The following is a 12717-nucleotide window of genomic DNA, read 5'->3' as shown; positions in this document are numbered from 1 at the left end:
TATTTTAAACATTTATGTTTATTTCATTATATGTTTCATTTAACAATTTTATTTCTATCCGTTTCAACTCTGAGAAATCTATTATGATTTTAGAATTATTCAGAGTGTTGGCATATTTAAACTTTGTTTTCCATTTTATTTTTAATTATATTTGTACTATTTTTCAAGTTATTGCTTTTTAAGTATATCATGTTTGTTTTCATTTAATTTTATTTCACATCTTTGGGTTATTAGAACGTCTTTTTAATTACTAATTTTATTTTTGTTTTAACAGCTGCCTTTGTTTTTACACTATAGCAATTCATTGTGTTTCACACTGAGGTATTTTATTCGCAGTCATAAGATTGAGGGGTTTAGCCGGGCACAGTGGCTCATACCTGTAATCCCAGCACTTTGGGAGGCCGAGGCGGACGAATCACGAGGTCAGGAGATCGAGATCATCCTGGCTAACACGGTGCAACCCTGTCTCTACTAAAAAATATATACACACACACACACACAATTAGCCGGGGGTGGTGGTGGGCGCCTGTAGTCCCAGCTACTTGGGAGGCTGAGCCAGGAGAATGGCATGAACACGGGAGGAACTAACAGTGAGCCGAGATCGCACCACTGCACTCCAGCCTGGGTGACAGAGCAAGATTCTGTCTCAAAAAAAAAAAAAAAAAAAAAAAGATTGAGGGGTTCATCAGTCTTTGCTATTTCTCATGGAAGGACCAGGCAATTACTTATATTAATACAACCACACCGATGACCACTTCTTAAGATTATTTTTTCAGATGGTGCGGCGTGGCTCATACCTGTAATCCCAGCAATTTGTGCTGCTGAAGCATGCGGATTGCTTGAGCACGGGAGTTTGAGACTAGCCTGGGCGATATGGTGAGATTCGTTGCTACAAAAAATACAAAGATTAGCCGGGCATGGTGGCATGCACCTGTAGTCTCAGGTACTCAGGAGACTGAGATGGGAAGACCACTTGAGCTCAGGAGGTCTAGGCTGCAGTGAGTCGAGTTTCCGACACTGCAATCCAACAGAGCGAGACCCTGTCTCTAAATAAACAAATAAATAAATAAATAAGACTACTTATTCATGGGTCTTAGGTATAGCAGCACTTACTGTTTCTTTTTCTTTGGAATAAATAGTGTGGTTTATAAGAAAACTGCCAATTATTTAATCATACCACAACTTGCTTTAGCAATTTCAGTAGGCTGAGGAGGTCTGGGTTGGCCCTGCCTGCTTTGTCTGCCTTGATGGGATTTTTAAACCTCCTACGCATCAGAATATAGCCCTGATTGTGATTTCTCTGCACAGTGAGTCTGAATTTAAGTGGAACAAGTATCAGTTTATTTTGCCCGTGATAAAGGTGCTTAATCCTGCTTTTAAAATATCCTATTCTGAGCGAGTCCTGGGATAGGGATTTCTTATAGAGTAACAAGTTCATTTTTGGATTCTAAGTGCCCGCGGGAATGCAATTTCTTAGCTCTTGCAAGTCCAGATTTAGTCCAAACCAATACTAGCATAACCATGCCTGTGACTTCTTAGTTTAGGTTTCATAATTTCTTATCCTGCTTTAGTTATGCCTATGAGTTTTAAACTGGATGTCGGGGCATGTCAGTGAAGAAGATCTTTTAGGAGTAGCAAGTGTTGGTTTAGCAGTGCCTGCAATCCGTTAGAAGTCCAGGTTTAGATCAAGCAGATATTGATATAGGCATGACAGCGATATTACAGCTGTGAAACCATACTGTTTATAAGTGTTTGCATTTTCTTCTTTGCAGAGTCAGTTTTTTATGTTTTGCTTAGCTTTGATTTTCATTCAATGAATTTTTCCAAATGTATTTCTATTGTGTTATATTTTCAGGTAACTTGCCCTTTTAAAAAACAATTGTTGCTAATTTTTCTTTTGTCAGCCCTCAGCTTTATGCTGTCTGCTCTGTGTTGACCCATGATCCCTGGAAACTAAAAATTACTATTTTTGCCTAACAGGCCTTTTGTCAGTGGCATTACCACTAGTTTTGCCGCCAGATGCTCCTCATTGGCAGCACTGCCTGTTGCTTCTACAAAGGCTTGCGAGAGCCCAGGAAGTTGAGGCTCTGGGTGACCCCGTTTCCTCAGTTGCGTCTGAAATAGGTGCAACCACTCTGCAGGTTCCCGGTTTATTCGGCTGTGTTTTGGAACAAATACCGATTATTTCTGGGAATTGGGTGTTTGTCAGTGGCATTCCTTTTTCTTCAAAAGTGGCCACTTCTGGCTTCACTGCTTCTCAGCGACGTCAGATGCTTTTTCCGTGGCAGTACGGGTCGTTGCATGGAGTGGCCGGTTTCTCATTCGCACTTTGCCGGCTGGCAGTTACTCCTTGGAGGCGCCGCTCTTGGCAGACCCCCTTGGTTCTCAGTATCGGGTTTCCGTGTGCTGGCGTTTGTGGTGGTATTTCCGTCACAAACATTTGCATAGAGCCAGTGTTTTCTTGAGGACAATGCCATTCATTTCTCTAAAACCGGCTGTGTCTGGAACCGGCTATTGCTCTCTGTCACACAGTCCTTTGTGACAGCCAGTTGTTTCTAGGTTCCTGCACGGCTGTTGACTCCGTGGTAGCAACATTACACCCAGCACCGTTAGGTTAGGAGTTTCTAGACACAGTTTTGAGAGGTGCAGCAGGTCGGTGTTTTCTCGGTCGCAGTTTCTACTAGAGCGGAGCTGGTGGATTTAAGCGGAGGGGCCTAGCTGGATATTTCTCTGTAGCAGCCCGTTTCAAAGTGTTCAAGTGGTCTATACTGAAATGCCCCCAATAGGCCGCCTTAAATATTTACTAGTAATAGTAGATCATCTTACCCACTGGGTAGAAGCCATTCCTTTCCCAAGTGCAACAGCCAGTAATGTAGTCAAAGCTCTATTGGAACATCATACCCAGGTTTGGACTAACAGAGAACATTGATTTGGATCATGGAACCCATTTCACTGCACACATTATTAAAGGACTAACCCAAGCACTAGGGATAAAATGGGAATATCATACTCCTTTGCACCCTCCCTCCTCAGGAAGAGTAGAAAGAATGAATCAAACTCTAAAGAATCATCTAACCAAATTAATATTAGAAACTCAGTTGTCATGGACAAAATGCCTTTCCATTGCTTTATTAAGGATCCAAACTGCCCCTTAGAAAGATCTGGGCCTGTCTCCCTATGAAATGCTTTATGGGTTGCCTTACCTAAACACTACTACTGACCTTCCCACATTTGAAACAAAAGATTAGTTCCTTAGAAATCATTTATTTGGTCTTTCTTCCACCCTTTCTACCCTCAGGACTCAAGGCTTTCTAGCACAGACTCCACCCCTCCAATTTCCAGTCCACCAACACCAACCCACAGATCACCTTCTGATCAAAGGCTGGAAAGAGGGAAAACTCGAGCCTACCTGGGAAGGACCCTATGTGATGCTCATAACAACTAAGACAGCAGTCCGAGCCACTGAGAAAGGGTGGACTCATTATACTCCAGTTAAAAAGCAATTACCTTGTCCAAAGCCATGGATGGTTGTCCCAGGGTCAACTCCCACCAAAGTAATGTTAAAGAAAAAAGCTTAATCTACCTATCTCTTCTTTTCTTTTCCTTAACTGCTCCCCATCTTATAATTAAGGTAACTAGATCAAGTCCACCCCAGATTATTACCTTTGATGCTTGTTTAGTCATATCCTGTGGATATTTACAAAACCAAAGACAGTTACTGCTTCAGAGAAATATCTCTGCCCCTCTTGGACTTCCTCAGATTGTAAAGATATAGTAAATTCCTACATAGATAATAATCCCAAGAATAGTAGTTGTATTAACTGGTGGGAATGGGACTCTTGTCCCCCTAAAACAGAGTCCATCTGCTATTCTTGATCTAATGTCCTATGGAACACCAAAGGTCTAGGCTGAACTGCTCCCACAAGTCTTTGTCAGTTCTTAAAACCATATATCCATTTTACCAAAGAGGCTGCTCCTACTAATTGTCAACATAACCAGTGTAATCCTGTACAGCTTACTATCACTATTGCAACATCCCCAAACTCTTCCCCATCATTAAGTCATATTTATGGTACGGAAGCCAACATCTCAGGAACAGATCCTAGAGGATTTTTTGAAATACACTTTGTTGCTGCTTCAACCTCTCTATCCCATCCTCCTAAAACAATCACCCATCTCATACCCAATGACAAAACCAAAGTAGTGTAGTAGAAGTAAAAGACCTAAGGCAAACTTTAGCAATTGAGACAGGGTACCAAGATGCAAATGCCTGGTTGGAATGGATTAAGTATTCCATCCACGTTCTAAATAAAAGCTATTGTTACGCTTGTGTGCATGGTAGACCAGAGGCCCAAACTGTCCCCTTTCCACTTGGATGGTCTTCTAATTGACCAGACATGGACTGCATGGTGGCTCTCTTCCAAGACCCCATGGCCTGGGGTAATAAATCGTGCCAAACACTCTCTCTGCTATTCCCTGAGGTCCAGCACCCTGCAGGTCAGCCCCTGAGGGCCATCCAGCCTTCATCTTCCAGGGCCAATTTTGCCTCCTGTCTCTCACGACAGGGGGAAAACTTGGTGTTCCTTGGAAACCTAACAGGATGCAGTGAGCTCAGGCACTTCCAAGAGCTAACCCATCAATCCGCCCCTATCCATCCTCGAGCAGATGTATGGTGGTATTGTGGTGGACCTTTATTGGACACTCTGTCAAGTAACTGGAGTGGTACTTGTGCTGTAATTCAATTGACTGTCCCTTTCACCCTGACATTTCATACACCGTAGGAAATAACAACCAAACACTGGAGCACAAGAAATGTCCCTTGTAAGTCCTTTGACCCTAATGTTTATATAGATGCGATTGGAGTCCCACAAAGAGTACCAGATGAATTTAAAGCCCAAAATCAAATAGCCGCAGGATTTGAGTCATTATTTGGGTGGGTGACTATCAGTAAAAATGTAGACTGGATAAATTATATTTCCTACAACCAGCAACAGTTTGTTAATTATATAAGAGATGCTATTAAAGGAATAGCTGAGCAATTAGGACCCGCCAGTCAAATGGCTTGGGAAAATAGAATAGCATTAGACATGATACTAGCAGAAAAGGGTGGAGTTTGTATTATGATTGGAACCCCATGTTGTACCTTTATCCACAATAATACTGCCCCTGATGGAACTATAACAAAAACACTACAAGGTCTTACTGCTTTATCAAGTGAACTAACTAAAAATTCTGGGATAAATGATCCTTTCACTAACTTAATGAAGAGATAGTTTGGCAAATGGAAGGGACTCATGTCCTCAGTCTTCACCTCACCTGCCCTTATAGTAAGTGTGCTTATCCTTGTAGGATGTCATATCATACCTTGTATTCATGGATTACTGCAAAAGCTTTTAGAAAAAGCTCTTACCAAAATCCTTTTCAACTTTCCTCCTCCTTATTCGGATAAGTTGCTCCTTCTAACTGACCAAGAAGAGCAATTGAGTCAAGACATTTTAAAAAGATTTGAAGAGGAAGAATGTAAAATCAAGAGGGGAAAATTTTTAAGAATAAAAGTTCCTCTTCAAACTTTACCTTCGTGTTAAGAATAATAAGTTTTAAGAAGGATAGTTCCTCTTAAAAGCTTCTTTCAGGTTTCCTTTATGTTTCATAGTGACAAATCTTTTACTCTACTAATCACTCTTTGTTGTCCCCTGGGTGGTTGTTAAATACAGTAAAAGAATAAGCATATCCTATGTCCTTGTAATATTAATTGAAGGCCTAACCCATTTGTTCCCTGATCTGCCTGGACATGCCCAGACATGTCCAGGCACGTCCAAGCTTGCTGCTTATGCTCTTTCCTTATTTGGAAATGTTACTGTCCTCCTAGTTTCCCGCAAGCAACCCCCTCCCTTTCTTTGTTGCCCATTGCACCTTTACCTATTTAGGAAAGTTTAAGTTTTTAGCCAATTGGGATCAGTCTAGATTATGCAGTCCAGCTGCAGCCAATGGAGATAGGACACAGCAGTAGGGACCCAACGTGTCAGGGATAAGAACCCCTGCTAGGCCGGGCGCGGTGGCTCAAGCCTGTAATCCCAGCACTTTGGGAGGCCGAGACGGGCGGATCACGAGGTCAGGAGATCGAGACCATCCTGGCTAACACGGTGAAACCCCGTCTCTACTAAAAAATACAAAAAACTAGCCGGGCGCAGTGGCGGGCGCCTGTAGTCCCAGGTACTCGGGAGGCTGAGGCAGGAGAATGGCGTGAACCCGGGAGGCGGAGTTTGCAGTGAGCTGAGATCCGGTCACTGCACTCCAGCCTGGGTGGCAGAGCAAGACTCCGTCTCAAAAAAAAAAAAAAAAAAAAAGAACCCCTGCTTTCCTTTGTTCAGGGTGCTCTCATGGCGATCAAGCTTACAGGCAGCACCCTTCTACAGAAGTAAATTCACGTTACTGATCAATCTTTTCAAGTGCTCGTTTTCTTTGCGACTCCAAGTTTTCATTTCCAACAGATTGCTTGTAAGTTGAGGGAGGAAATAGTAGCTTTTTAGTGGAGATACCAAATATCTTTCTAGGGTGATCAAACATCACCAATGAGCAGCAAGATATGGCATACTTTTAAATGTGATGCCTTGTAGTTGCATAACATGACTTCTGTGGCATTCCACAATAGGTGATGCATAATCTGAGTCTGAACAAGAGGGTAAATTAGAAAAAACCCAACCTGAGGACTATTCAGTGAAATAATTGGCCAGTTTTCTTCAAAATGTTAAGGCATGAAAGAGTTAAGGAACTGTTCCATATTAAAGGAAAATAAAAACAAAAGGTGATACTTGAATCTGGACTAGAACATGTACTATAGGAGTATATGTGCTGTAAAGGGCATTATTAGGAAGATTGGCAAAACTGGAGTATGGTCTTTATATTATATACATGCATTACAGTAGGGTTAAATTCCCTAAATTTGATAACTGTACTGTACTTATGTAAGAAAATATCCCTGTTCCTAGGAAATACACACTAAATATTAAAGTACACTGGCCATAGGTTGTATAATCTTTTTGCAAATTCTTTAGAGAGAGAAGAGCCAAATGTGGTATATTATTAAAAGTTGGGGACTATAGACAAAAGGTGTGCTGGATTTCTGTGGTTCATTCTTGCATTTTTCTTGTATATTTTAAATTATTGTTAAATAAAAAGTTAAAATGTAGCATAAGAACTGTATATTCTGTATCTCCAGTTTTCAGAAGGCCTAACCCATTTGTTCTCTGATCTGCCTGGACATGCCCAGACATGTCCAGGCATGCTCAGGCACGTCCTAGCTTGCTGCCTATGCTTCTTTCCTTATTTGGAAATGTTTCTGTCCTCCTAGTTTCCCGCAAGCAACCCCAGTGAATCCTGCACAATGAAACGTATATTCCACCATTTCATTTTCCTATTTCCACAATCTTCAACCTCTCATCAGCACTTTGTATAACAAATGTATTTCTTCAGCTTCCATGTTATGTCACTGTCTTTTTCTTTTGCTTCGGCAGACACCCCATCTGTTTACTCCAATGCTCTATCATCTTTCTTTGTCCAAACTCTGAAATGCCCCAGAATTAAATATCTTGCTTTCCTAAATATTTTGGAGTAATTTTATACTTGCCAGTGGAACCTGTATCATTAACATTGCTGCATAAAACAGATGCGCACTCTAAAGGGGTAGCTGCGAAGAGTTTAATACAGTAACTGACTACTTACAATGCGCATGTATGCACACGTTAAAGGAAACAAAAGGTAGGGAGCACTCCAGACCTGGCCCTAGAAGAAAGCATTACCATTTCTATCTCAGGAGAGGCAAGAGAATGAGTGGAGTTAGAGAAAGCGAGAAACTGCTAAAGGGCCACTCCTCAGTATTTTTGGCTTTTTTGTTTTTTGAGGGAAGGTCTCACTCTGTCACCCATGCTGGAGTGCAGTGGCACATGCATAGTTCACTGCAGCCTCAACCACAAAAAGCATTTAAGAAAATCTATACCCATTCATGATTTAAAATTTAAAAACCAACTCTCAGCAATGTGGGAATAGAGGAAATTTCCTCACCCGTACAAAGAACATCTACAAAAACCTGTAGCTAATATTGTGTGTAATAGTGACAGACTCGATGCTTTTCCCATGAAATCAGGAACAAGACCAAGACATTCGCTGGAACCATTTCTATTCAACAAGGTACTGGAATTGTTTGCCAGTGAAATAAGGTGAGAAAAGGAGTTAAAAAGCATATACATTGGAAGCGAAAAAATGAAACTGTCCATACTTACAGAACATGAGCCTATGTAGAAAATCTAAGAGTCTAAAAGCAGGCAGGGTGCGGAGGCTCATGCCTGTAATCCCAGCACTTTGGGAGGCAGAGGCAAGGGGGTCATGAGGTCAGGAGATCAAGATCATCCTGGCCAACATGGTGAAACCCTGTCTTTACTAAAAAAGAAAAAAAAAAATTAGGTGGGTGTGCTGGCACGCGCCTATAGTCCCAGCTACTTGGGAGGCTGATGCAGGACAATCGCTTGAACCCGGGAGGCAGAGGTTGCAGTGAGCCTTGATCGCGCCACTGTACTCCAGCGTGGTGGGGAAGGAGACTCTGTCTCAAAAAAAAAAAAAAAAAAAAAAAAAATGAAGTCTGAAAGCAAACTTCCAGAACTCATGAGTTTAGCAAGGTCTCAAGATAGAAGGGCGCAAAGCCTCAGAGGGAAAAAGTTTCAGGGTCTTGGAACAGGAGAATTTCCTGCAGTAAGCTCTTAGGTCTGCTGCCTGGTCACTCAGTATACTGTAGGCCCAGCCTGTGAGTCACCTGCTGTGCACAACCCCTGGCCGATCCTCCCCTCCAATCTCTGCATAAAACGCACCACTTTTAAAATTTTATTTTGCTCTGCAACCAGCAAATCTAGGTGACCCAAGGTTTCCTGCCAGTCCTGGCACCAGCAACCAGACACCCCACCCCTGAGTCTCATCCTTACTCAACATCATCAGCAGGAACCCAGGTAACAGAATTTTCACATTTGTGTACAATTTTATTGAGAAGGGGAAAGAAAAAGGCACAAAGTGATCTCAAGGCAAAACTTCTTCCTTCGCATTTGAGAGAACTCAGGTGTTACTGTAACTTTTTTTTTTTTTTTTTTTTAACAAGAGGATCATCCAATGGGAGGTCTCAGAGGAAGTCTCAGGGCTCAGGACTCCAAAAGCAGGTGGTGTACCCAGTCTTAGGGCGTCTGCCCCCAGCACATGCAATCTGTAGCCAGCATTCTTGGAACTTTGGTTGGTGGCTTCGGGGAACACTAGTAGGCTGACACTCTGAAAGGTCTCCTCGGACGGACGTCTCCGGCTCCAGTCGTATGTCCTCTGAGCGAGGGCCGAGTTGCGAGGGAGACTGCGGGGGCGGGAGTCCGTTGGGACCCTGTGCAGCCTCTTGCTCTCCTGAGGGCTCCTATGGCTCCTCCTGGGATTCGGCGCGTAATCCAGAGCAGGCGATCCTGCGCCTCAGGATCTCAAGGTGCTCTGCACGTCTCAAGGTGCTCTGAGGCTTGGAAAGACACCTTTTCGCCGGCAGTTTCAGCGAAGAAGCACGCGGGAAGCGAAAGTAGGTCCCAGTGGAACTCTAGGCCGTCCCAGGAGGGCTCGCAATGGTAAGGACAGGAAGGGAGCATCCAGGACACTGAATGTACTGAGCTGGGGGCTGGAGGTATCTGGCCCCGCCGCCGCCTTTGCGGAATCTCGGGCCTACCAAACTCGGAGGGGAGACAGCAACTCCATTGCGGTCTTCTTTCAGCAGCTGACACCGGGTATCTGGGACTCGGAAGTCAACATCTCGTTTTTATACTCTTCTGGCCTCATGGGCGGTCCAAATCAGATTGTAAGGGAGGTGGGTGGGAACCTTAATTTTAGGAGCAAATTACATCAGGACATGGAATTAATAAGATTAACGCAAAGTCCTATCATCTGTGATGAAGTTATCTAGTTAAATAGTTTGCTTTAAGGATTGAAAAGAAAAAATATTACCTTTCTTGTGGAGAGAAAGGTTTTTGGGGAGACCCTGGTTAGAAAGTACCTTACTGCCCCCAAATGCATTGCTGGTACTGGAGCACACTGGGTCCCTTTCTGCCCCAGAGTAATGCTTGTTAGATGCCTAAAGGATCAGGATGTTACTGAGGAGCAGGCCAGGGTGGTTGCCAAATTTTTTAATCAAAATATCATTTTTTTGTGTATTTTATTATATTATTATTCTGTATTATGTTGACTCATGTTGCATTTTAATTTTAGATTCGGGAGTACATGTGTAGATTTGTTAAAAGAATATATTGCGTGATTCTGAGGCTTCTATTGATCCCATCACCCAGAGAGTGAACTACTAAGTCCCCAGGAGGAAGTTTTTCAGCCTCTACCCCCTTATCTTCTCCCCTCTCTCCTTTTGGAGTCCCCAGTGGGCTATTATTCTCATCTTTATTACAGAATAGTTTCAAGTTGGATAATGTGATGCCTCAGGCTTCCCCCCCCCCCTTAGGATGCTTTGCCTATTCATTGTCCTTTTTTTTTTTTTTTTTTAAATGAGACATTGTTTTTCTCTGGAGCTCTGGTGGGAATGCAGTGTCATGCTCTTGGCAGCCTGGACCTCCCAGGCTCAAATGATCATCCCTGGTCAGCCTCCAGAGTAGCTGGGAACAAGAATGTGCCAACATACCTGGCTAATTTTTTTCTTTTCTTTTTTTTTTTGCATTTCTTTGCAAAGATGGGATTTCACCATGTTGCCCAGGCTAGTCATTGCCCAATTCTCCACGCCCCCGCTCACCCGCCCCTGGAAATGGGGTCTTGCTCTGTCTCCTAGGCTGGAATGCAGTGGCACAATCTCCGCTCACTGCAACCCCCACCTCCTGGGCTCAAGTGATTCTCCTGACTCAGCCTTTCAAGTAGCTGGGATTACAGGCCCCCACCACCATGCCTGGCTAATTTTTGTATTTTTAGTAGAGACAGGGTTTCACCATGTTGGCCAGGCTGGTCTGGAACTCCTGACCTCAAATGGCCTGCCCGCCTCGGCCTCCCAAAGTGCTAGGATTAAAGGCAGGAGCCATCACGCCTGGCCTCATTGCCTAATTCTTAATGTGGTCTTTCACTCTCCCAGTTTTGTCTTCTGCTGTTGAATTGCTGAATTTAAAGTATTGCAGAATTTGGGTGTATGTGTACAATAACATACAAGGGAGCTGATAGGGCACATAATCACCTGGGCTCAGGATTGGTGGCCTCTGGTGTCCTGGTGCCTGGTCTGTTGAATCCCAGGCCTGTTGCACCCCAGAGGAAAGTCCTGCTCCTGCTGCACCCCAGGGGGAAAGTGCTGCTTCATTGCATCCATCTCACAATTGGTGACAGAGTATCAGGAACTCAGAAATCTCCAGTGTTTGCATTTTTATACCCTTCTGCTCTCTTGGGTGGTTCTAAGCAGATAACAAGAAACTGGGTGATGACTTTAGTCTTAGGAGCAAATTTTCTCAGAAGATGGAATTAATGATGTTAACAAAAAATTTTATCAGCTGGGATGAAATTATCTAGATTAGTGACAGTTTGGTTTAGGAAATGAAAGGAAAAAGTACTACTATGCCTGTGGAGGAAAAGCTGTTTTTATGGTACCTGGCTTTCTTATAGAAAGTTCATTGCTGCACCAAATCACATTGCTGGTCCTAGAGCAGACTGAAACCTTATGTATCAGCAAAGAAAAACTTGGGAGGGAATGTGCAAAGGATGATTTGGGATGTTATTGAGGAGCAGGGTAAGCATAGTTGCCCAATTGTTAGTATGGTCTTTCCCAGTTTTGTCGTCTACTGCTGAATTGTTATATTAAGAAGATTTTGACCAGGTGCAGTGGCTCACAGCTGTAATCTCAACACTTTTGGAGGCCAAGGCAGGCAGATCTCTTGAGCCCAGGAATAGGAGACCAGCCTGGGCACATTGGCAAAATCCTGTCTACGAAAAATACTGGCCGGGGGCGGTGGCTCACGCCTCTAATCCTAGCACTTTGGGAGGCCGAGGTGGCTGGATCATGAGGTCAGGAGATCAAGACCATCCTGGCTAACAGAGTGAAACCCTGTCTCTACTAAAAACACAAAAAGAAAAAAAAAAATAGCCGGGCATGGTGGCAGGCGCCTGTAGTCCCAGCTACTTAGGAGGCTGAGCCAGGAGAATGGGATGAACCCAGCAGGCGGAGCCTGCAGTGAGCCGAGATTGCGGCCACTGCACTCCAGCCTGGGTGACAGAGCCAAACTCTGTCTCAGAAAAAGAAAAATACAAAAATCAGCTGGGCGTGGTGGCACCTAACTGTAGTCCAGCTACTTGAAAGACTGAGGCAGGAGAATCACCTGAGGCCAGGAAATTGAGGCAGCAGTGAGCTGAGATTGAGCCACTGTACTCTAGCCTGAGCAATGGAATAAGAGCCTGTCTCCAAAAAGAAAAAGATTTCAGCACTTCTGTGTACAATAGCAAGAAGCTAAAGTCTCAGGCCCCAGTGGCTAAGTTACAGAGAAGTTATATGCCGTTCTAGATGAGTGACCCTTGGCACGTTATCTATCCCTGTAGCCTTTATTAACTACCTCTGAAATGGAAGCCAAATGTACTCTCATTTTACAAAGTAACTATCAGGAATACTTTTGATAGCAAAAGTTAATGTTTAGACAGTATCTGGTTGAAAGTAATTTGCTCAGTTTTTAACAATATTATCAT

The 12717-nt window shown here is 43.4% G+C and overlaps 1 long non-coding RNA gene across 1 annotated transcript in view; it reads left to right on the top strand.

The window, feature by feature from the left end:
* Positions 1–12717, top strand: part of LOC141406987 (uncharacterized) — a 125641-nt gene that overhangs the window by 54238 nt on the left and 58686 nt on the right. The window lies entirely within an intron of this gene.

This window comes from Macaca fascicularis, chromosome 6 (assembly GCF_037993035.2).
Source record: "Macaca fascicularis isolate 582-1 chromosome 6, T2T-MFA8v1.1".
Taxonomy (NCBI): domain Eukaryota; kingdom Metazoa; phylum Chordata; class Mammalia; order Primates; family Cercopithecidae; genus Macaca; species Macaca fascicularis.
The sequence above is the reverse complement of the archived record's forward strand: the minus strand, read 5'-3'. Positions and strand labels throughout refer to the sequence as shown.